The sequence below is a fragment of the Schistocerca gregaria genome, chromosome 4 (genome assembly GCF_023897955.1).
Source record: "Schistocerca gregaria isolate iqSchGreg1 chromosome 4, iqSchGreg1.2, whole genome shotgun sequence".
Taxonomy (NCBI): Eukaryota; Metazoa; Arthropoda; class Insecta; order Orthoptera; family Acrididae; genus Schistocerca; species Schistocerca gregaria.
The window spans coordinates 465,363,793-465,385,624 of NC_064923.1; the positions used below are offsets into that span (position 1 = coordinate 465,363,793).

Below are 21,832 nucleotides of genomic sequence, written 5' to 3' on the forward strand. Positions count from 1 at the left end.
CGTAAGAAATTCTAAATTTTTGTGTCATTTCCTTACAGTGGACCACGCCAGAAGATATTCATTGCTGAAAGTTTTTCAGGCATTTCTCTTTAGAACGTTAGGAGCGTCTGTCTGACTTCTGTAGTAGCGTGGGGGTGGAAATTGCATCTTGCAGGAGCCACAGGGTAAAGGGTACATCTCAGATTAATCCGTTGCGCAGAATGACAGAATAGCACCCACACGCTCACAATATGGAAACAGAAAAAGAGCTCACAGCCTCATCCGGTGTAGGATAATCGTCCGCATTTAAAACAGCTTCCAGTCGTCTTGGAATGCATAAATTCGGGCCCTGTACGGTCATCAAGGGATAGTATACGATTATTCCTGCAAAACAGTGGCAGGGTCAGGTTACGACAATGAAGGTGGTTAGTGATCACGCACTCTTCTCTCCAAAGTAGACCATAAGGGCTTAATGACACTGAGATGCGGTGACTATGGTGATAAGGAAAGATGCGACAATTCATCCTCGTTGTTACAGAACCAGTTCTGGACGATGCAAGTCGTGTGAACAGGGGCCTGTCGCCTTGGAACTTAGCATCACCATTGGGGAACAAATATTGTACCATGGGAGGGTGGTCATCAGCCTAAATGGTCACATAATCCTTGGCAATAATGTGGCCTTGCAGAGTACCCAAGGGGCCCATGGAATACCACGATATGGCTGCCCAAATCATCACCCCCGCCATGTTTCACTCTTGGGACGTAAACTCGGTCAGAAGTTGGAAACAGTGTGCAACAAAACTCGTCCTACTAAACGACTCTCTTCCATTGCTCCTTAGTCCAGGTTTTATGGCTTCAGTACCATGTTTTCCTGTTACGGGCATTTGCATCACTGAAGATTGGCTTTCGAATTCCAGCTCGCACTGCAGTTCCCTGTTTATAGAGCTCCCGTAATGATGTTTTGGTCATGACAGGGTTCGCAAGCGCGACTTTCAGTTCTGTGGTAGCTGCCGCAGCTATAATCCTCATACTTTTCCTCACAGTCCTCCTCAAAAAGGGTCAGTCACAATCACTGAACACATCTTTTCGTCCGCGTTGTAACCTAGCGGGTGATGTTTTCCCAATTTCCCTGATCCGGTATAAATATACGATATGGTGCCTCTTGACACACCTAACACTTCGGCTACCTTGCTTACAGAAGAACACACCATACGAGCACCAGCAATCTGCCGACGTTGGAATTCACTTAGATCTGAAATAAATCACTCACAACTGCACAGAACACTGTTATAACCATGATTGACGTAACGTATTGAGGACACAGCACAGATGCCGCTCGTGATCAAACGCAACAGCGCAACCTACAGGCTTGGCTGGTATCTACATTTATGTTCAACCGTACATTTCTCTCTGCGTTTCCATATTTTTGTCCACCCCCTGTACATAGGCCACATTTTAACAAAAGATAGTTACTTGCTCCGTCCATTACAATCACGATAAACATAATGAAGTTGGAACTGTCGACGGAACAAACATTGAATGTTTATATGGCTACATGCTGGTCATTTAAACATTTTTTTATTCAACAGTGTGACAATTTGTATTTAAGAATGCCTCTATGACATAGAAACAGTTGTTACGGAGAACCATATTTATCTGCATTTGAAAACATTTTTGCTATCTCTCATTTCATTTCCATGTGTGGGTTGTGAAAGAGTTTTTATAGCTGCAAATCTCATTGCTTTCTGTGCCAAAGTTATAATGACTAAAAGATAATGCACATATATTTCTTTCTAGTGTTGGAGTTGTGAATGTTTCTGTTATCCTAGAACTCACATGGATTGTTGATTACAAATTCCTTACTTGAATAAATGTATAGCGGGGCTGTGGTTAATATTCCCACCTTCATAAAGAGATACCTGCAATATCTGCGCGTGTGAACCCCACACATACTGGTGTTTCTAATTACTTTCTTTTGTGCACTGAAGACTTTTTGCTTATGTGAGGAGTTATCCCAGAAAAATATCCCATACGACATCAATAACTGCAAATATGAACAATAATTTAACTTACTAAATTCTACATCCCGAGAGTTGTCACCTATTACTATGTGAAAAAAAGCCGAATCTAAACGTTTTAGGTAGTCTACTACATAGTTCTTGCGTTTTAATTTTTCATCAATATGCACACCTAAGAACTTTGAACTTTTTACTCTGTTACTATTTCTTGTTGTGCTATGTAATAGGAGATGAGATACATTTTACAGTACAAGAACTGTATGAGTTGAGTGTGTTTCGAAGTTTGAATCGAGACCATTCAGTAACTGTCACAAATCATCATTCACTATTTTCTCTGTTGTTGCTTCTTTAATCGGCTTCACAATATTGCTTTCAGCAAATGCAAAGAGAACTAATCTTGCTTACAAGTCAAATAACACGGCATAGCATTCGTATGGAAGGTGTGCTTTCCCTCTTTGTATTAAACGCTATAAAGTAACTTTCTACATTCACTTTCTTAAATAATAAGTAAACCAGGCAAGTGCTGAATTACATATTGCGTAAAAGCTTATTTCTCTAATATAATAAATCATTTACGAGGTGAAATGCCTTCGATAAGTCACTGAAGTTCGAAATTGATATTATTTTATCATTTAAAGATCTTATTAAGTGCTCAGAAATGTATTAATAATTAACTCAGTAGATTGGCCGTTTTAATATCCAAACTGTTATTGGCTATCTCATTACTATACAGATATATGACAAGTGGAATGTGGTACGAAAGTTGATTTTCTTTGTCATGCCTGATCATCTGCGGACGTCGTTATACAGAGAATGTTTGCAGGTAGTTGGGCAATCTTTTCTTCTTCTTCTTCTTCTTCTGCTAGGTATAGAAGTGGAGGACCCATGTAGGATTAGCTCCGATTTCTGTTTTGTTAGAAATAATAGGTTGGAATAATCGTGGGAATCAGTACATGACCGGACTGTCAGAGGGATTTTTTCCAGCAGTTTTTCTCGTTCTTCCTTAAACCTCCAATCCAAATCTACTCTCTACTATTTCCTAGATGTTGTTGTTGTTGTGGTCTTCAGTCCTGAGACTAGTTTGATGCAGCTCTCCATGCTACTCTATCCTGTGCAAGCTTCATCATCTCCCAGTACCAACTGCAACCTACATCCTTCTGAATCTGCTTAGTGTATTCATCTCTTGGTCTCCCTCTACGATTTTTACCCTCCACGCTACCCTCCAATACTAAATTGGTGATCCCTTGATGCCTCAGAACATTCCCTACCAACCGATCCCATCTTCTGGTCAAGTTGTGCCACAAACTTCTCTTCTCTCCAATCCTATTCAATACTTCCTCATTAGTTATGTGATCTACCCACCTAATCTTCAGCATTCTTCTGTAGCACCGCATTTCGAAAGCTTCTATTCTTTTCTTGACTAAACTATTTATCGTCCATGTTTCACTTCCATACATGGCTACGCTCCATACTACTTTCAGAAACGACTTCCTGACACTTAAATCAATACTCGATGTTAACAAATTTCTCTTCTTCAGAAACGCTTTCCTTGCCATTGCCAGTCGACATTTTATATCCTCTCTACTTCGACCATCATCAGTTATTTTGCTCCCCAAATAGCAAAACTCCTTTACTACTTTAAGTGTCTTATTTCCTAATTTAATTCCTGCAGCATCACCGACCTAATTCGACTACATTCCTCCGAATTTTTCTTTTGTTTCCTTTATTGCTTGCTCAATATACAGATTGAATAACATCGGGAGAGGCTACAACCCTGTCTTACTCCCTTCCCAGCCACTGCTTCCCTTTCATGTCCCTCGACTATTATAACTGCCATCTGGTTTCTGTACAAATTGTAAATAGCCTTTCGCTCCCTGTATTTTGCCCCTGCCACCTTTAGAATTTGAAAGAGAGTATTCCAGTCAACATTGTCAAAAGCTTTCTCTATGTCTACAAATGCTAGAAACGTAGGTTTGCCTTTCCTTAATCTTTCTTCTAAGATAAGTCATAAGGTCAGTATTGCCTCACGTGTTGCAGTATTTCTACGGAATCAGAACTGATCTTCCCCGAGGTCGGCTTCTACCAGTTTTTCCATTCGTCTGTAAATAATACGTGTTAGTATTTTGCAGCTGTGACTTGTTAAACTGATAGTTCGGTTATTTTCACATCTGTCAATACCTGCTTTCTTTGGTATTGGAATTATTATATTCTTCTTAATGTCTGAGGGTATTTCGCCTGCTTCCTACATATTGCTCACCAGATGATAGAGTTTTGTCAGGACTGGCTCCCCCAAGGCCGTCAGTAGTTCCAATGGAATGTTGTCTACTCCGGGGGCCTTGTTTTGACTCAGGTCTTTCACTGCTCTGTCAAACTCTACACGCACTATCGTATCTCCCATTTCGTCTTCATCTACATCCTCTTCCATTTCCATAACATGGTCCTCAAGTACATCGCCCTTGTATAGACCCTCCACATACTCCTTCCATCTTTCTGCTTTCCCTTCTTTGTTTAGAACTGGGTTCCCATCTGAGCTCTTCATACAAGTGGTTCTCTTATCTCCAAAGGTCTCTTTAATTTTCCTGTAGGCAATATATATCTTACCCCTAGTGAGATAAGCCTCTACATCCTTACATTTGTTCTCTAGCCATCCCTGCTTAGCCATTTTGCACTTCCTGTCGATCTCATTTTTGAGACGTTTGTATTCATTTTTGCCTGCTTCATTTACTGCATTTTTATATTTTCTCCTTTCATCAATTAAATTCAATATTTCTTCTATTACCAGAGGATTTCTACTAGCCCTCGTCTTTTTACCTACTTGATCCTCTGCTGCATTCACTACTTCATCCCTCAAAGCTACCCATTCTTCTTCTACTGTATTTCTTTCCCCCATTCCTATGAATTGTTCCCTTATGCTCTCCCTGAAACTTTGTACAACCCCTAGTTTAGTCAGCTTATCCAGGTCCCATCTCCTTAAATTCCCACCTTTTTGCAGTTTCTTCAGTTTTAATCTACAGGTCATAACCAATAGATTATGGTCAGAGTCCACATCTGCCCTCGGAAATGTCTTACAATTTAAAACCTGGTTGCTAAATCTCTGTCTTACCATTATATAATCTGTCTGATACCTTTTAGTATCTCCAGGATTCTTCCATGTATACAACCTTCTTTTGTGATTCTTGAACCAAGTGTTAGCTATGATTAAGTTATGCTGTGTCCAAATTCTACCAGACGGCTTCCTCTTTCATTTCTTAGCCCCAATCCATATTCACCTATTACGTTTCCTTCTCTCCCTTTTCCTACACTCGAATTCCAGTCACCCATGACTATTAAATTTTCGTCTCCCTTCACTATCTGAATAATTTCTTTTATTTCATCATACATTTCTTCAATTTCTTCGTCATCTGCAGAGCTAGTTGGCTTATAAACTTGTACTACTGTAGTAGGTGTGGGCTTCGTATCTATCTTGGCCAATAATAAGGCGTTCACTATGCTGTTTGTAATAGCTTACCCGCATTCCTATTTTCCTATTCATTATTAAACCTACTCCTGCATTAGCCCTATTTGATTTTGTATTTATAATCCTGTATTCACCTCACCAGAAGTCTTGTTCCTCCTGCCACCGAGCTTCACTAATTCCCACTATATCTAACCTTAACCTATCCATTTCCCTTTTTAAGTTTTCTAACCTACCTGCCCGATTAAGGGGTCTGACATTCCACGCTCCGATCCGTAGAACGCCAGTTTCCTTTCTTCTGATAACGACATCCTCTTGAGTAGTCCCCTCCCGGAGATCCGAATGGGGGACTATTTTACCTCTGGGATATTTTACCCAAGAGGACACCATCATCATTTAATCACACAGTGAAGCTGCATGCCCTTGGGAAAAATTACGGCCGTAGTTTCCCCTTGCTTCCGGCCGTTCGCAGTACCAACACAGCAAGGCCGTTTTGGTTATTGTTACAAGGTTACAAGGCCAGATCATCCAGACTGTTTCCCCTGCAACTACTGAAAAGGCTGCTAACCCTTTTCAGGAACCACACGTTTGTCTGGCCTCTCATCAGATACCCCTCCGTTGTGGTTGTACCTATCTTACGGCTATCTGTATCGATGAGGCACACAAGCCTCCCAACCAATGGCAAGGTCCATGGTACAAGGGGGGGGGGGGGGGATATCCTAAATGGCACCATATTATCCAGACGTGCGGACAACATCATTGAGCCGTGACAGTAGAACTTTTTTTGTAGTCACTATGCCAGTACGAGCGTGTAGGGGTCCACATCGAACAAACGCAGCTAACATTGGTCAACATGACGTCGTTTCTCTCTAAATAAATAAACAAGGAGCAGAAACAGCGAAAAAATCCATTTATGTCGGAAATCCGTTAAGTCCAGGTAGACTGACGAGGATTGGAACACCGTTCCTCTCTCTTTCAAATTCCTCGTCTTCGCCACTACATTACCTCCTTCTCTGACTTTTCTAAAGGAACTATATAATGATAGTGAAACCACTGAACATGAAATCAAGATTTTTTATGGCTTGCTCTGATCTCTATCGTCCTAGATATGCAAGTGAAAGGAAATAGAGTATACAATATCAACAAATCGAGTCTTATGTTTTGTACAGCAAAAAAATACAAAATTGCTTAATAGTCGTAACAAATTATTCAGAAATAGAAAACAAACTCTGTTACAAGCGTTTTATTAACTATGGCGCATTTCGTGCTGTTAGTGTATCTCCAGATTATCTGTAATTACTTAACAGTCAATTCACGAACCTATCTGTCACCAAACAATGGGATGACTAAGCTAAATGTGAGCACAGACTGCATTAGGCGTATTTAAAAACTACTGATATGGGAAGGCGAAGACCGCAATCGTCAAATATGTACATAGGAAAGCCTGAAATGGAAAGTGAAACTGCTAAATTAAAAGAGTACAACTATAACCTTAGTAAGAAATTAATTTCGGGTGAGAACAGGTTTTTAGAACCAAAAATAAACAAACCATGGCAAATTGAGGTTTGAAGATAGGTTAACGATCACAACTATGAATCGTAGTGGTAAACAAGTATTGCTCTAGACAACATACATCGCAAGTGAGTGGGTCAAACAGTTGACTGATGTGAGAATGGAACTTAGTGGCCGGCCGCGGTGACCAAGCGGTTCAGTTCGGAACCGCGCGACTGCTACGGTCGCAGATTCGAATCCTGCCTCGGGCATGGATGTGTGTGATGTCCTTAGGTTAATTAGGTTTAAGTAGTTCTAAGTTCTAGGGGACTGATGACCTCAGAAGTTAAGCCCCATAGTGCTCAGAGCCATTTGACTTTTTTGAAACTTAGTGAAAGGCTCTGAGCGGCACCACTGACAGCAAAATGGGATTAAAATAAAGTAAATGCTGAACAGAGCCAATTAAAATTACTCTTAAAATTGAAAATAGACGAACTAAGGGCGACATAAAAATAACTATTTCATTAAACTGCCAACTATAATGCTGGCCCGAAATATCAGTCTAAATGAATAGGGAGAAGGAAGAGTGGAGCGGAGATTTGGGGGGGGGGGGGGGGAGAAAAAGATATAAGATGATAAATGTATGGGGGGAGGGGAGCAATTAAAAGCACAAAGGTTAATAATATTGGTGTAATGGTAAAACCAAACACAAAGCCACAGCGGTAGGAGACAAAGGCAACAAAAGTGAGGAACAGACCCAACAGTCACGAAAAAAAGAGAGAAAACCACCTAAATTTCGGCAAAGTTAGCTTACCTGACCATTCGCAATTTGATAAACTCATGTGGGTACAGAATGTCTGTACATGGGAGAGTGCTCAACCAGTTAAAAAAGCCGGCCGGAGTGGCCGTGCGGTTCTAGGCGCTACAGTCCTGAACCGCGAGACCGCTACGGCCGCAGGTTCGAATCCTGCCTCGAGCATGGATGTATGTGATGTCCTTAGTTTAGTTGGGTTTATAAGTTCTAAGTTCTAGGGGACTGATGACCACAGCAATTGAGTCCCATAGTGCTCAGAGCCATTTGAACCAGTTAAAAAAAGACATCACTGCAAACCTACCCGCTTACGGAAAATTTATTACATCCCCATGAACACTGAATGTTCTTCCTTGGCAGAACTGCGAGATACTTTTTACAGTATACGTGGTGTAATGGGTAGAAGTACAGATATTTTTATGTGTGGTACTTTAATTTGTACATTCATAAGAGTGTTTCTTGTTTTTCCTCCGTGTCAAACAGTTTTCTCACAAACACATTACAAACTTTACAACCCGATTTTCTGCAGGGTCGTAACTCCTCCACTAAATCGACTACACCTGTCAGTATATTCTAACCATTTTGCGTCCAAGTGTCCACACTTCAACACCTTAGCTTGTGTCCGAGAAAATAAACACTAATAGTTTATCCTTGCCACATGTAACTGAAGGTACTAACCAACCTAAAAACATACTACTCCTAATCGCTATAATTATTAGTCTGCAAAGGCAGTAAATACTGATGTAATTTTGTTCAGTACACTACCCTCAGTCACAGATACAAATATCTGCACTTATACCAGTTACATCCCGTATATGAATGACCTAGTGGATAACTTTGGAAGTTTCATTAGGCTTTTACTCTTTTCACGGTTAATTCTGTTGTATAGAGGGAAGTTGCAGTGCTGGAAAATTGTAGCGAAATGCAGGAAAACCTGCAGAGAATCGACGCTTCGTGCAGAGATTGGCACTGACTCTCAGCATCAGGTAGTGTAATGTATTGCGCACTATTAGTCGGGAAAAAGCCATTACATGGTTGCCGAACAATCACTGGAAGATGTCACATGATTGAAAAATCTTGGGGATGCATACAGAGCGATTTAATATAGAACGACTACATAACATTAATTGTGAGTAAGGCTGATGCCAGAATGAGCTTCATTCGAAGAATCGTCTGGAAGTGTAATCCACCCACAAAAAAGGTAGCGTACAGAATATTCGTTCAACCAACATTTGAGTTAACGGTGACGTTACCCCTTATGCCAAGTTAGTGGTCAATCGCAGTGATTTACAGTTTAATCGTGAGCAGAATGCTCTTCTAAATACTGGTAATGAATCATAAACGCGCCACTGACCTAAATGTAGGTTTTAAGCTTTCAGAAAATCGTGCAGTCAATGGTAATACGAATAGGCTCAAATTTGCTAGTAAAACCAGGGATTTGATCGAGAAATTTGTTAATTAAAAATGCTGAAAGTGAACATTCAGTTTTAAAGTCAATAATAAGAAGCTTAAGGAGCACGATGACATAGTGATGGGGACAGACAAAGACAACAGAACCATTATCAGACTGATGACCACAGCAGTTGAGTCCCAAAAAAATAAAAATAAAAATAAATAAAATAAACATTATCATTTAAAAGGCAGACTATTTATCTAAAGTTGAGTAGTTTCTTTACGAAAATGATATCAAACCCATAGAATGTGACTCATTGAAAGCTCACTAATTGTGAATCTGCATTCTTGCTTGTAGAAGCAGTATTGCCTTTGAAGATTAGCAAAGACTTAAAACAATAAAATCCAAACCTCCGTAACTCAGAGCTCAAATAGAGACCCTTAAATCTGATCTTCTTCTCCGCTCGTTTGCCAGTCCAGGAGAACCTACTGCCAAATTTATCTCGCAAATGTCATGGCATTTCTAAGTTTATGATGACAGTTTCTTGTTTCAAATCAGGAAAGCACTCATTGATAAGCTTCAAGGCAAAATATTCCCACGTTGTTGTACTTTGGCTTCACTCGATGTGAAGAATTTATATACTAACTAACATACCTGTTGTTGAAAACATTGCATCTTTGCTGACAACTCATCAGAAGTTCACTGATTCGAAACGAAGTTGTTGAGTGTATAGAATCCTCAGAATAATTATTTTACATAACTACTTTTCGTTCGACGACCGTATATACAAAGAAAATGATGGGTTAGCAAAGGGGAATTGTTTAGCTGGTTGTTTGTCGGGTATCTTTGTTAATAGCCTAGAGTATAAATATTTTATGCACTCCGCTCTTAGCAAGTAGTACTTCTTGGTTGTAATTACGTCTACATCTACATATACATCTACGTCCAAAGCCACCTGACGTTGTGTAGCGGAGGGTACTTTGAGTACCTCTATCGATTCTCCCTTCTATTCCAGTCTCGTATTGTTTGTGGAAAGAAAGATTGTCGGTATGCCTCTGTGTGGGTTCTAATCTATCTGATTTTATCCTCATGATCTCTTTGTGAGATATACATAGGAGGGAGCAATATACTGCTTGACTCCTTGGTGAAGGTAGATTCTCAAAACTTCAACAAAAGCCCATACCGAGCTAGTGAGTGTCTCTCCTGCAGAATCTTCCACTGGAGTTTATCTATCACCTCCGTAACGCTTTCGTGATTACTAAATGATCCTGTAACGAAGCGCACTGATCTCCGTTAGATCTTCCCTATCTCTTCTATCAACCCTATCTGGTCCGGATCCTACATTGGTGAGCAGTATTCAAGCAGTGGCGAACAAGTGTACTGTAACCTACTTCCTTTGTTTCCGGATTGTATTTCCTTAGTATTCTTCCAAGGAATCTCAGTCTGGCATCTGCTTTACCGACGATCAACTTTATACGATCACTCCATTTAAAATCACTCCTAATGCCTACTCCCAGATAATTTATGGAGTTAACTGCTGCCCGCATCTCGTGGTCGTGCGGTAGCGTTCTCGCTTCCCACGCCCGGGTTCCCGGGTTCGATTCCCGGCGAGGTCAGGGATTTTCTCTGCCTCGTGATGGCTAGGTGTTGTGTGACGTCCTTAGGTTAGTTAGGTTTAAGTAGTTCTAAGTTCTAGGGGACTGACGACCATCGATGTTAAGTCCCATAGTGCTCAGAGCCAGAGTTAACTGCTTCCAGTTGCTGACCTGCTATATTGTAGCTAAGTGATAAAGGATATTTCTTTCTATGTATTCGCAGCACATTACACTTGTCTACATTGAGATTCAATTGCCATTCCCTGCACCATGCCTCAATTCGTTGCAGATCCTCCTGCGTCGATGACATTTTTGGTCCAGTTGCGGAGGAGTTTAGTAATCTGAGTCCCAAACCGACTTTCACACACGAAGTTATGGCGTCTAATCAATTACTCAGTCATCTCGATTTAAGCCTCCGGTTGATAGAGTGGAACATCGTGTTCAACATTTTCTGAAAACTTACAACCAACGACGTCATCATGGGCGTATCGTTTTGTCATCCCGCTACGCTTAAAAAATATTTTTTCTCATCTATTGTTGATCACTCAGTGTCCCTTAACGCCCTGATTCTTTAGAACGCGATTTAGTTAACTTCAATTACATCGCCCAATCCGACGATTACAGTCCCAATTTAGCCGTTAGCTTATAACGTTTTAATTCAAGCAATACGAATAACCCAGCTGGTAGTCGGAGTACTCCTTTCGAGTGCATCTAGGATGTGAGGCTAAAATGCTATTTCCGGAGCATCTTCTCACTAAGAAGGCCAGTGTAAAAAAAGTCTTTTTTCGCGGTATGTCTTAGAGCTGGTGATCATAGTGAGCCGACGCTGGATTCTCTCCAGATCATACATGTAGGACCAAAAGGATAAAAATTAACCCTTCTCTCCTCCGTCTCCCTATTTATTTCGTTTGGAATTTCGGTCCTTATGTCCTTATTTATAGCTGGTAGTGTACTGAAACAGTTATATTTTAAGTCTCCACTAGCTCGTCTATTTTTAATTTTTAAGATTATTTTATTCTGTTCCATCATTTTAACTGGTTCCGTTCGACATTTACTCTAGTTCAATCCCATTTTACTATCAGCGTCGGCAGTCGGAGCTTTCACTACTTCTCGTTCTCGCATCAGTCTACTAGGCGTCCCACTCCCTTCATGAAATGCGTTGTCTACAGCAGTACATGTTTCCAACTGTGATACATGGCTGTGTTCGTGAACCTATCTTCGCACCGCACTTTCCATGGTTCGGTGAGTATCATTTTGGATCATTATTCTATGCTAACGCAGATTTTTATTAATATTGTAATTTTACGCTTTTAACTTGGAGAGGTTCGAGTCCTCCTTCGGGCATGGCTGTGTGTGTTGTTCTTAGTATAAGTTAGTTTAAGTAGTGTGTAAGTATAGGGACCGATGACCTCAGCAGTTTGGTCCCTTAGGAATTCAGTCACATTTGAACACTTGAACTTAGATGTTTCACTTGCCATTTCAGACTTTCCGATGTCCATACTTGACGACTGTGTTCTCCGCTGTAACGGCATTATATCGATGGCTCTTAAATATGACTAATACGGTCTTTCCTGTTCGAGGCAAATGAATCACTTTCCGTCTCGCCTTTAGCCTCGCAATCCCAATGTTCGGTGCTAGATTTGTTCGTGAATAAACTTATGTAACAAGATTGTTATTACTAGTTACAGATAATCTGAAAATGCGTGAGATGCGTCATTATTAATAAATCGCTTGAAATAGAGACCAGTTTTCTGTTCCTGGAACATTCAACCACTGGTGCTACATTAGACCAAAATGGAATGGTGTAACGTGTACATAATAAATGAACTGAAATTGCAAGAAATTAAACTTCCATGACCCAAAAATCATTCATATTTGTTGGATAATCATCTTAGTAAATACAAAAATATGGATTTAGTACGCTATTTAAAATGTTACAGATTGATTTTTCTCGGTGCTGCGTGTTTAATGCATAGAGAAAATTCGTCAGCAAAATAAGCAGAAATACCAAAACTAGTAAAATCAAAAATCTAAACTTCTGCATCGCATTTTTTTTTTATGTTTCGATTCTTGCGTGTATTTTCGAACAAGGCTCTCTTAAAGTAAAACTGAACATCAGAAGTTTGACCTTCATCAAGCAGCATAGGGGAGAAGAACATTTTTATCCGATTAATGGCACGATTAATTATGAAGATAAACCTCTGGTAGCACGTGTACATGCGCGAATGATGTCACCATATGACACTGGGCGTTGTACTACATAACTGCAAGACCTGAGTAGTTATGTAGCTTGCGTACTAGAGTTACCTTCCAAAAATCTTATCAGATCATTCGCAATATCTTGTCAGCTGATTACAGAAATCCCAGCAGATATGAACAGCACGGCTTTCTTTGTATGATGCAATTCACAAATGGGTTAACTCACTTTCAAATAGTTTTCAAATTCGACAAATGTCAACTCCAGTAATTTGCAACAACCAACTAAATTGTCGAGAGCATAAGAGGGTGAAACAACTGTTTTTGATTCCTGCGTGAAATGAAAACTTTCTGCAATTTGTGTGAAACTAGCTCCCAATAAAGTCGAGAGATCCATAACTGTGCGAATTATGATGATTCTTCACCTTCAGATTCAGGCTGTTTCTAATGAAATTATTTTTACCTGTAGTACGGCATGATGATCCATTATCTACATCTACACTCACTAGCCACAATACATGTAACGGAGTTTGCACTGCACACCGTCATCTCCTCCCATAACCGTTCAGGCCCGAATATTTCGGGGGAAGAACAACTGAGGCATTGTCCGGAAGAAAGACTCATAGGACACAATGGTTATTTGAGATCGGACAGTTTAAATACTTACTTCTAAGATATTTAAAAGTAATGATTCTAATAATAAAGCATGTTTTAATAGGATGTGTACTACTATTAAGTAAATCTTTCCATAATACTAGATATTTCAATCTATATTTGTAATGTGAAAAATATTTATGATATACATTTATTGGCTCTTTTCCGATAAAGGAGTGTTTAGGTTATAATTAGCAAGCCCTCAGAAAAACTTTAAAACAAAACAGTAATATTATTCTTAATATTACCTACGTTTTATTTTCCTATAGTCTTTCTTTGCATTCAATTTGTCATAAAACTGTCGTCGTTTCCTACTCGTTACTACCGTTTACTGTTACAAACCAGCGAAACAGGTTTATTCGTAACGCAAATATAGCACTAATTGGCATGCTCCAAGTAAGCTGACTTACACATAAGAAGTCGCTGCATTAAACTGAATGAGAAGTGCTGCACAAACCTGCATTAAGAAAATGCTGCCCTGACCTCTAGCACTGAGATAATAAAGCAAAACCTCGGTTGAATATTCTAGATAACCCGGTGACCAATTTTAAACTATTCCCCTAAAAACGGCACACAATCCTGTGGACCTTACTTACGGAAAATGCCTCAGTTGAAGGTAAATCTCTGTGTGAACTAGAGTCTCTAATTTTATTATTATTATTTTTTCGTGAGATATATGAAGGAGGAAGCAATATATTGGTTGGCTCTTTTAGGAAGCTTCTGTATGGGAATTTTAACAATAAACCGCACCATAATGCTGTATGTCCCGTAGCATCTACCACTGGAGGGGCATCTCCATTACACTTTCTCGACTGATAAATGGACCTGTAACGAAACACTCTGCTCTTCTTGGGATCTTATCTATTTCCTGGATCAGTCCTACTTGATATGGATCCATACTGACCATCAATACTGAAGCACTGCTTGGAAGACGTTTTGTAAGCTGCCTCATTTGTAGGTGGACGACACTTCCTGAAGATTCTTTCAATGAAACTAATTCTGGCATCAGCCTTACACACGATTAGTGTTATGTGGTCGTTCTATATTAAATCGCTCTGTATGCGTTCACAAGATTTTTAAATCGTGTTATATCTTCCAGTAACTGTTCGGCAACCATGTAATGGGTCTTCCCAACTATTTATCCTGAGAGTCAGTGCCGATCCCTGCACAAAGAGTCGATCCCCTGCAGGTTTTTCTGCATTTCGCTACAATTTTCTAGCGTTGTGACTTGTCTCTGTACAACAGTATTGTCTGCGAAAAGAGTAAAAGCTTCAAGGAACTTCCGAATTTATCCACTAGGTTATTCATATACAGGGTGCAGATATTTCCAACGGTGACTGAGGACGGTGTACTGAACAGCATTGCCTCAGTATTCACTTCCTTTGTAGACTAATAATTAGAGCTATAAGGAGTAGTACGTTTTTAGGTTGGTTAGTACCTCAAAGTACACGTGGCAAGAATAAACCATTAATGTTTATTTTCCCTGGGCAGAAACTCAAGTGTTGAAGTGTGAACACTTGGACGAAAAACGGTTAGACTGTACTGACAGGCGTTGTCCAATTAATGGTGCACTTACGCCAGACTCTAAAGTTTGCGATGTGTTTGTGGGAAGACTTCGACGAAGAGAAGAAACAAGCAACACACTGATGTATATTAAACAACCACACATAAAAATATCTGCACCTCTACCGATTAAACCATGTACACTGTAAAAACTATCTTGCAGTTCTGCCAAGGAAGAACAAAAGTAAATCGTTAATAAACGACAGAAATTTTACGTATGAATCTATGATCATTATGCACTGCAAACAAATAATTTTCGTTCATATTGCGCAAGGATTTTTTTAATTCGATGTATTTCCGCTATTGCCATCGTCAGTTATAGAGTATAAAATTCTACACTACGCCACGAAGATGACGTGCTACAGACGCGAAATTTTACCGACAGGAAGAAGATGCTGTGATATGCAAATGATTAGCTTTTCAGATCATTCACACAAGGTTGGCGCCCGTGGCGACTCCTACAAAGTGCTGACATGAGGACAGTTTCCAACCGATTTCTCATACACAAACAGCAGTTGACCGGCGTTGCCTGGTGAAACGTCGCTGTGATGCCTCGTGTAAGTAGGAAAAATGCGTACCATCCCGTTTCCGACTTTAATAAAGGTCGGGTTGTAGCCTGTCACGATTGCGGTTTATAGTATAGCGACAGTGCTGCTCGCGTTGGTAGAGATCCAATGACTGTTAGCAGAATATGGAGTCGGTGGGTTCAGGAGGGTCATACGGAATGCCGTGCTGGATCCCAATTGCCTCGTATCACTAGCAGTCGAGATGACAGGCATCTTATCCGCATGGCTGTAACGGATCGTGCAGACACGTCCCGATCCCTGAGTCAACAGATGGGGCGTTTGCAAGACAACAACCATCAGCACGAACAGTTAGACGACGTTTGCAGCAGCATGGACTACCAGCTCGGAGACCAGGGCTGCGGTTACCCTTCACGCTGCATCACACACAGGAGTGCCTGCGATGGTGTACTCAACGACGAACCTGGGTGCACGAATGGCAAAACGCCATTTTTTCGAATGAATCCAGGTTCTGTTTACAGCATCAAGATGGTCGCATCCGTGTTTGGCGACATGGCGGTGAACGCACATTGACAGCGTGTATTCATGATCGCCATACTGGCGTATCATCCGGCGTATCGTCTCGGTCACCTCTTGTTCGCATTGACGGCACTTTGAACAGTGGACGTTACATTTCAGATGTGTTACGACCTGTGGCTCTACCCTTCATTCGATCCCTGCGAAACCCTACATTACAGCAGGATAATGCACAACCACATGTTGCAGGTCCTGTACAGGCCTTTCTGGATACAGGATATGTTCGACTGCTGCCCTGGCCAGCACATTCTCCAGATCTCTCACCAACTGAAAACATCTGGTCAATGGTGGCCGAGCAACTGGCTCGTCACAATACGCCAGTCACTACTCTTGATGAACTGTGGTATCGTGTTGAAACTGAATGGGCAGCTGCACCTGTACACGCCATTCAAGCTCTGTTTGACTCAATGCCCAGGCGTATCAAGGCCGTTATTACGGCCAGAGGTGGTTGTTCTGGTACTGATTTCTCAGGATCTATGCACCCAAACTGCGTGAAAATGTAATCACATGTCAGTTCTAGGATAATATATTTGTCCAATGAATATTCGTTTATCATCTACATTTCTTCTTGGTGTAGCAGTTTTAATGGCCAGTAGTGTATAAACAATATTCCATATCAGTGGCAAGATTTGTACTCACTGTCATGATATTTTAGGGAGGTTTGTAATCTACATCCGTTATGGCAGTAGTCGAAAAGTATCATATGGAATTAAAAGGTCCTTAGGCAATCTAGATGAGGGAATATTTCAGTCAGCTTTCTTCGTCTGAGGTGTTGGTATTCATATTGTAATACATTTCGGTGTTACATAGCTCCATCTACAGACGTGCAAATGATGTCGATACACTTATGCCTATCTAACAGAGTTCATATTAGACAAGCGTTAAGTGTGTCACTTCACTATCATTATTGCTGTGTCACCTTGAATCATCTGCTTATAAATGTGGCTCGCTCAATCGGTCTTCTGTGCATGCGCTAATTGCGTGGCTTAATGTACTCCATGGTCGACCGATTTGTGCAGTCGTATGTACTTCTTCACATGAAGTTATTCAGATCTAAAACGATACCATAATGTACATATGGACATCTTAAATCTAGACAGCTGAGGGTTGGATAAAAGTGTGGAATTACCGTGAGAAATGCACGACTGAAAATAAATATAGATAATAGCCAAACCTGCACGTTGACCATGAACTGCGTCCGTGCAGCGTCCTCAATACGTTGCAAGTGTTAGTCGTGGTCATAACAGTGTCCTGTGTAGTTTTTTGTGCGTTATGTTGGACCTGAGTTACGTGTAACTTGACAGAATTGTTGGTGCTCGTGTGGTTGGTGTTTCCATCACCATTGTTGCTGAAGGGTTTGGTATTTTAAGAGGCACCATGGCAAAAATATCATCCGTTAAGTCACAGCTGGACAACAATACGCTGAGTTGTTAAACTGCCTAGTCGTCGAATTCGGGGCGTCTAGGAAACCTGCCTTCTCAGATTGCTGGACAAAATTCAAAAAAATCGTATTAATGAGTTTTATTACGAAATGAACACTAACAATACTTAACTTTGACAATAGCTCAGAAGTGTCGCAAGCAAAGGGCGATATGCAAGTAAGAAATCCCTTCAGTATGTACAGTTCCTAATACAAGTGAAGTAATACAGTTGACTCTTCTATTCAGGTCGCTAGTCGTGAAGCTTCTGTAGAACTGGGCCGCGCTTATGTTCTCTTTGCCTAGAGGCCGCTGGTGCCGCGTTGTCCTCCTGGAGAGGGGTCGGTCAGCGTGCAATTGGCTGACGTTTTCTTTACAGTCCTATCTGCTCTCTCTTTCCCGATTGGTGTGCCAGCCCTTGACTTCACGCAGTACCATGAGTAATCGTAGCGGACATCTCTGAAGAGAACTGTAACGAAAAATAAGAGGACGACAGCTGCAAAAGTAGAACTGAATGTCGCACTCGCGAAGCATGTGGCACAAAAAGGAAGGCAGCTCCATAAGCTGCGAATTGTAGGGCGAGCTCGAATTCCAAAATCACTAATCAGTGATGTAAATGTCCGTAACAGGGAAACGTGGTGCTAAAGCCATGAAAGCTGGACTATGGAGCAGTTGTCGGATGAGTCCTATTTTTATCTGGATCCATCTTATAGCAGAGTTTACATCACAAGAGTGGAACATGGTGGGGGTAGGGTGATGATTTGTGGAGCCACATCGTCGTGTTCCATGGACCCGCCAGGGTAGCCGAGAGCACTAACGCGCTGCTTCCTGGACTCGGGTAGGCTCGCCGGTCCCGGATCGAACCCGCCCGGCGGATTAAAAACGAGGGCCAGTGTGCTGGACAGCCTGGATGTGGTTTTTAGGTGGTTTTCCACATCCCTCTAGGTGAATACTGGGCTGGTCCCCACGTTCCGCCTCAGTTACACGACTCGCAGACATCTGAACACATTCGCACTCTTCGATAAATTCCATTAGACGCAGACAGCAGGGGTTGTTGTGTACATAGTTCCATGTAGTCAGCGTGTACACAACTTTCCCAATAGAGCACGCCCCGCTAAGCACAACAGCGCAGGTGCAGCGCTTGTCCGTCTCCGCACTACGAGATGGCGCTGTCTTAGAGACGGACCAAATTCTGCTTCCGCCGATCCGGGTATTACTATGTCACCCAGCCAAGGAGATTGCTGCAAGCGTAGAACCTTTTCTCCTCACAGATCACACTCGCGCAGTGAAACCTGAACGCGCGAGGTATTATAACGAGTGTACAGACCTCAGTCTGCATTAGCCTGTAGTCAAGTTTCAGTCTGCGCCTAATGAGAATATCATATTCCTGTACATAGCCATGAAGAGAAATGTATAGACACTTTGTCAAGTATCAGAGATATGTGAGAATGATATTAACGTACCGAGACCAAAGGAACTTCAGATTGTCAATTGTAAATAGCATCCAGAACCAAGTTAACTTATTTTTATGCTTGTTATTATTTTAATAAATGTGTGTGAAAATTAATCAAGTTCTGTTTAAAGTTGGTCACCATCAATCTGCTACTCTAAGCGTGCAAGTGGCATTTCTATCGTCAGACCTAACGGCAGAAGATAAACACGCCACAATAAGACCACGAGACATATTGCTGACACTCGCCTACTTCGTTAGAGCGACAAGTCAAATAATCTGATGGTGTGTGTACCGAAGGTCTACAGTACGCACACCACAGGGGTACACTCATTCCATCCCAGCGGGTATGGGGTGGCAGCAGGAAGGGCCTCCGGCCAGCCCTAAAACTAACCTTGCCAAATCCGTTGCAACCACGCCGACCCTGCGATCGCTGCGGGGCTATTGCGTAAGCGAAAGAAAGATCATCGTGTTCCATGGGCTCCATGGTTACTGTGCAAAGTCTCATAACTGCCAAGGACTACGTGAACATTGTGGCTGATCAGGTCTATCCCATGGTATAACTTTTGTTCCCAAATGGAAATGCTGTGCACCAAGACGACAGGGCCCGCCTTCATACAGACTGCATGGGCCAGGACTGGTTTTGTGAGCACAAGGATGAATCTCTCCTGGCCACCATTGGCACCAGCTATCAGTCTTTGTGGTCTACTTTGAAAAGAAGGGTGGGTGATCGTTATCCGTCTCCATTGCTACCTGAACTTGCCCCTGTTTTGCAGGAAGAATGACATAAGATACTTTTGAAAACTGTACAATACCTATAGTTATCCATTCTGAGACAACTAGAAGCTGTTTTGAATGCTAACGGGTTTTCCTTCGCCGTATAAGGCGCAATACGGCAATTCGTTATGTTCCTGGTACTTCCACATTTTTATATACCCCCTGTATATTATTTAACAATGAAGCTGGACTCCCACGACGTTTACCTAGAAAGACGAATCGCACATCATAATTATTTACTTGGAAAGTAAATAATAGATAGGTATTATTTACTTGGAAAGTAAATTGGTATCTAACAGACCCATAACGGTATCCGACATGAAATTTTTACTCTTCAGCGGAGTGAGCGCTGATATGAAACTTCCTGGCAGATTAAAACTGTGTGCCGGACTGAGACTCGAACTCGGGACCTTTGTCTGTCGGGGGCAAGTGCTCTACCATCTTTGCTACGTAAGCACGACTCAGAACCCCTCCTCACAGCTTTAATTCCGCTGCAGAGTGAAAATTTCATTCTGGAAACATCGCCCAGGCTGTGGCTAAGCCATGTCTCCGGAATACCCTTTCTTCGCGGAGTGCTAGTTCTGCAAGATCTGCAGGAGAGCTGCTACGAAGTTTGGAAGGTAGGAGACGAGGTACTGGCGGAATTAAAGCTGTGAGAAAGGGTCTGAGTAGTGCTTGGGTAGCTCAGATGGTAGATCACTTGCGCGTGGAAGGCAAAGGTCCCGTGTTCGTGTCTCGATCCGACACACAGTTTTAATCTGCCAGGAAGTTCCATAATGCTATATCCAACAAGACGGCGCACTAAGTCAGTGGACTCGTCTTCTGGGGCAGCGGGGTTCAAACCTCCGTCTAACTAAACTGATGTAGCATTCTCACGGTTCCGTGAAACTATGGCAGGCTAAGGCAGCCAGGATCGTTCTTTTAACGTCTTCATGATAGATTCCTATTCCATTCCTTGACAGACTCTCGCTAATGACCCTGACGTTGACAGGACGTTAACGATAACCCCCCCTATCCTGAGCGAGATAGTATCATAGGCGAGTGTAAAATTATGAAACTTTTATGTATTCTGTAATATCATATCGTTTTACTTACTGATCGCAGGGTTCTAGGCGCGCAGTCCGGAACCGTGCGACTGCTACGGTCGCAGATTCGAATCCTGCCTCGGGCATGGACGTGTGTGATGTCCTTAGGTTAGTTAGGTTTAAGTTGTTCTAAGTTCTAGGGGACTGATGACCACAGCAGTTGAGTCCCATAGTGCTCAGAACCATTTGAACCATTTTTTTTTTTTTTTTTACTGACCGCAGGAAGGTGAAGTAAGATGGTTTTGCACATTCAGATTACATGCCGCGTGTCAGCTCGACGTTACAGGTTGCAGGTGTCTAGAAAGACACAGTTTTCGGCCGTGTCTGTTGCACACCAGTAGAATTTCCCTGTTGCAGAAGATTCGAACAGCTGTCACTGCCACAGCGCTATGTTTTACATCAGGCGAGTAAACAGGGCATTTTAGTAGCATTCCTCGCACTCAGGTGTTGGGTGGTCAGCGCTGGCGAGTTGCGTCAGGTCAGATCACATTACTGAGTTACGTAAGCGGTGACGTCACGCCCGTGGCGTAAGGCTCGCAGGCAAAGTAGCGCGTAGTGCGAATGATCGGCGCAGGCGAGGCGGGTTGGAGCGGGAATCAGCTGTTCTGTCAGCGGTAAAGCAACGGGAAGCATTGTGTCCCAGCTGCAGGTCTGTATGGAGCTACTCACTTGCCAAACACTCTGTTGCCCATCGAAGATTTATTTCTGCATAAGGCGATCCGTCCGACCCATAGCTGATAATTTTTGTGCGGCGCGCCGAGGGACAATGTCTCAGGAACAAAATATGTTACTCTGTAGGTGTGTTGCTAAAATAGATCCTAGTGACCAACTGAAATTGTCTACCGAAT

General features: G+C 41.9%; 2 protein-coding genes across 4 annotated transcripts in view; one reads left to right on the forward strand and one right to left on the reverse strand.

The window, feature by feature from the left end:
- LOC126267773 (laminin subunit gamma-1-like) overlaps positions 1 to 21,832 on the reverse strand; it is a 184,457-nt gene that overhangs the window by 58,531 nt on the left and 104,094 nt on the right. The gene's annotated exons all lie outside the window — the stretch shown is intronic.
- Positions 21,537 to 21,832, forward strand: part of LOC126266753 (glycerol-3-phosphate dehydrogenase, mitochondrial) — a 301,663-nt gene continuing 301,367 nt past the window's right edge. For 2 of the 3 annotated variants that reach the window (XM_049971263.1, XM_049971264.1), the window contains exon 1: positions 21,539 to 21,633. The gene's annotated coding sequence lies outside the window, so the exon portion shown is untranslated. Of the gene's footprint in view, positions 21,634 to 21,832 lie in introns of all 3 variants that reach the window. The other variant, XM_049971266.1, reaches the window with a different exon arrangement.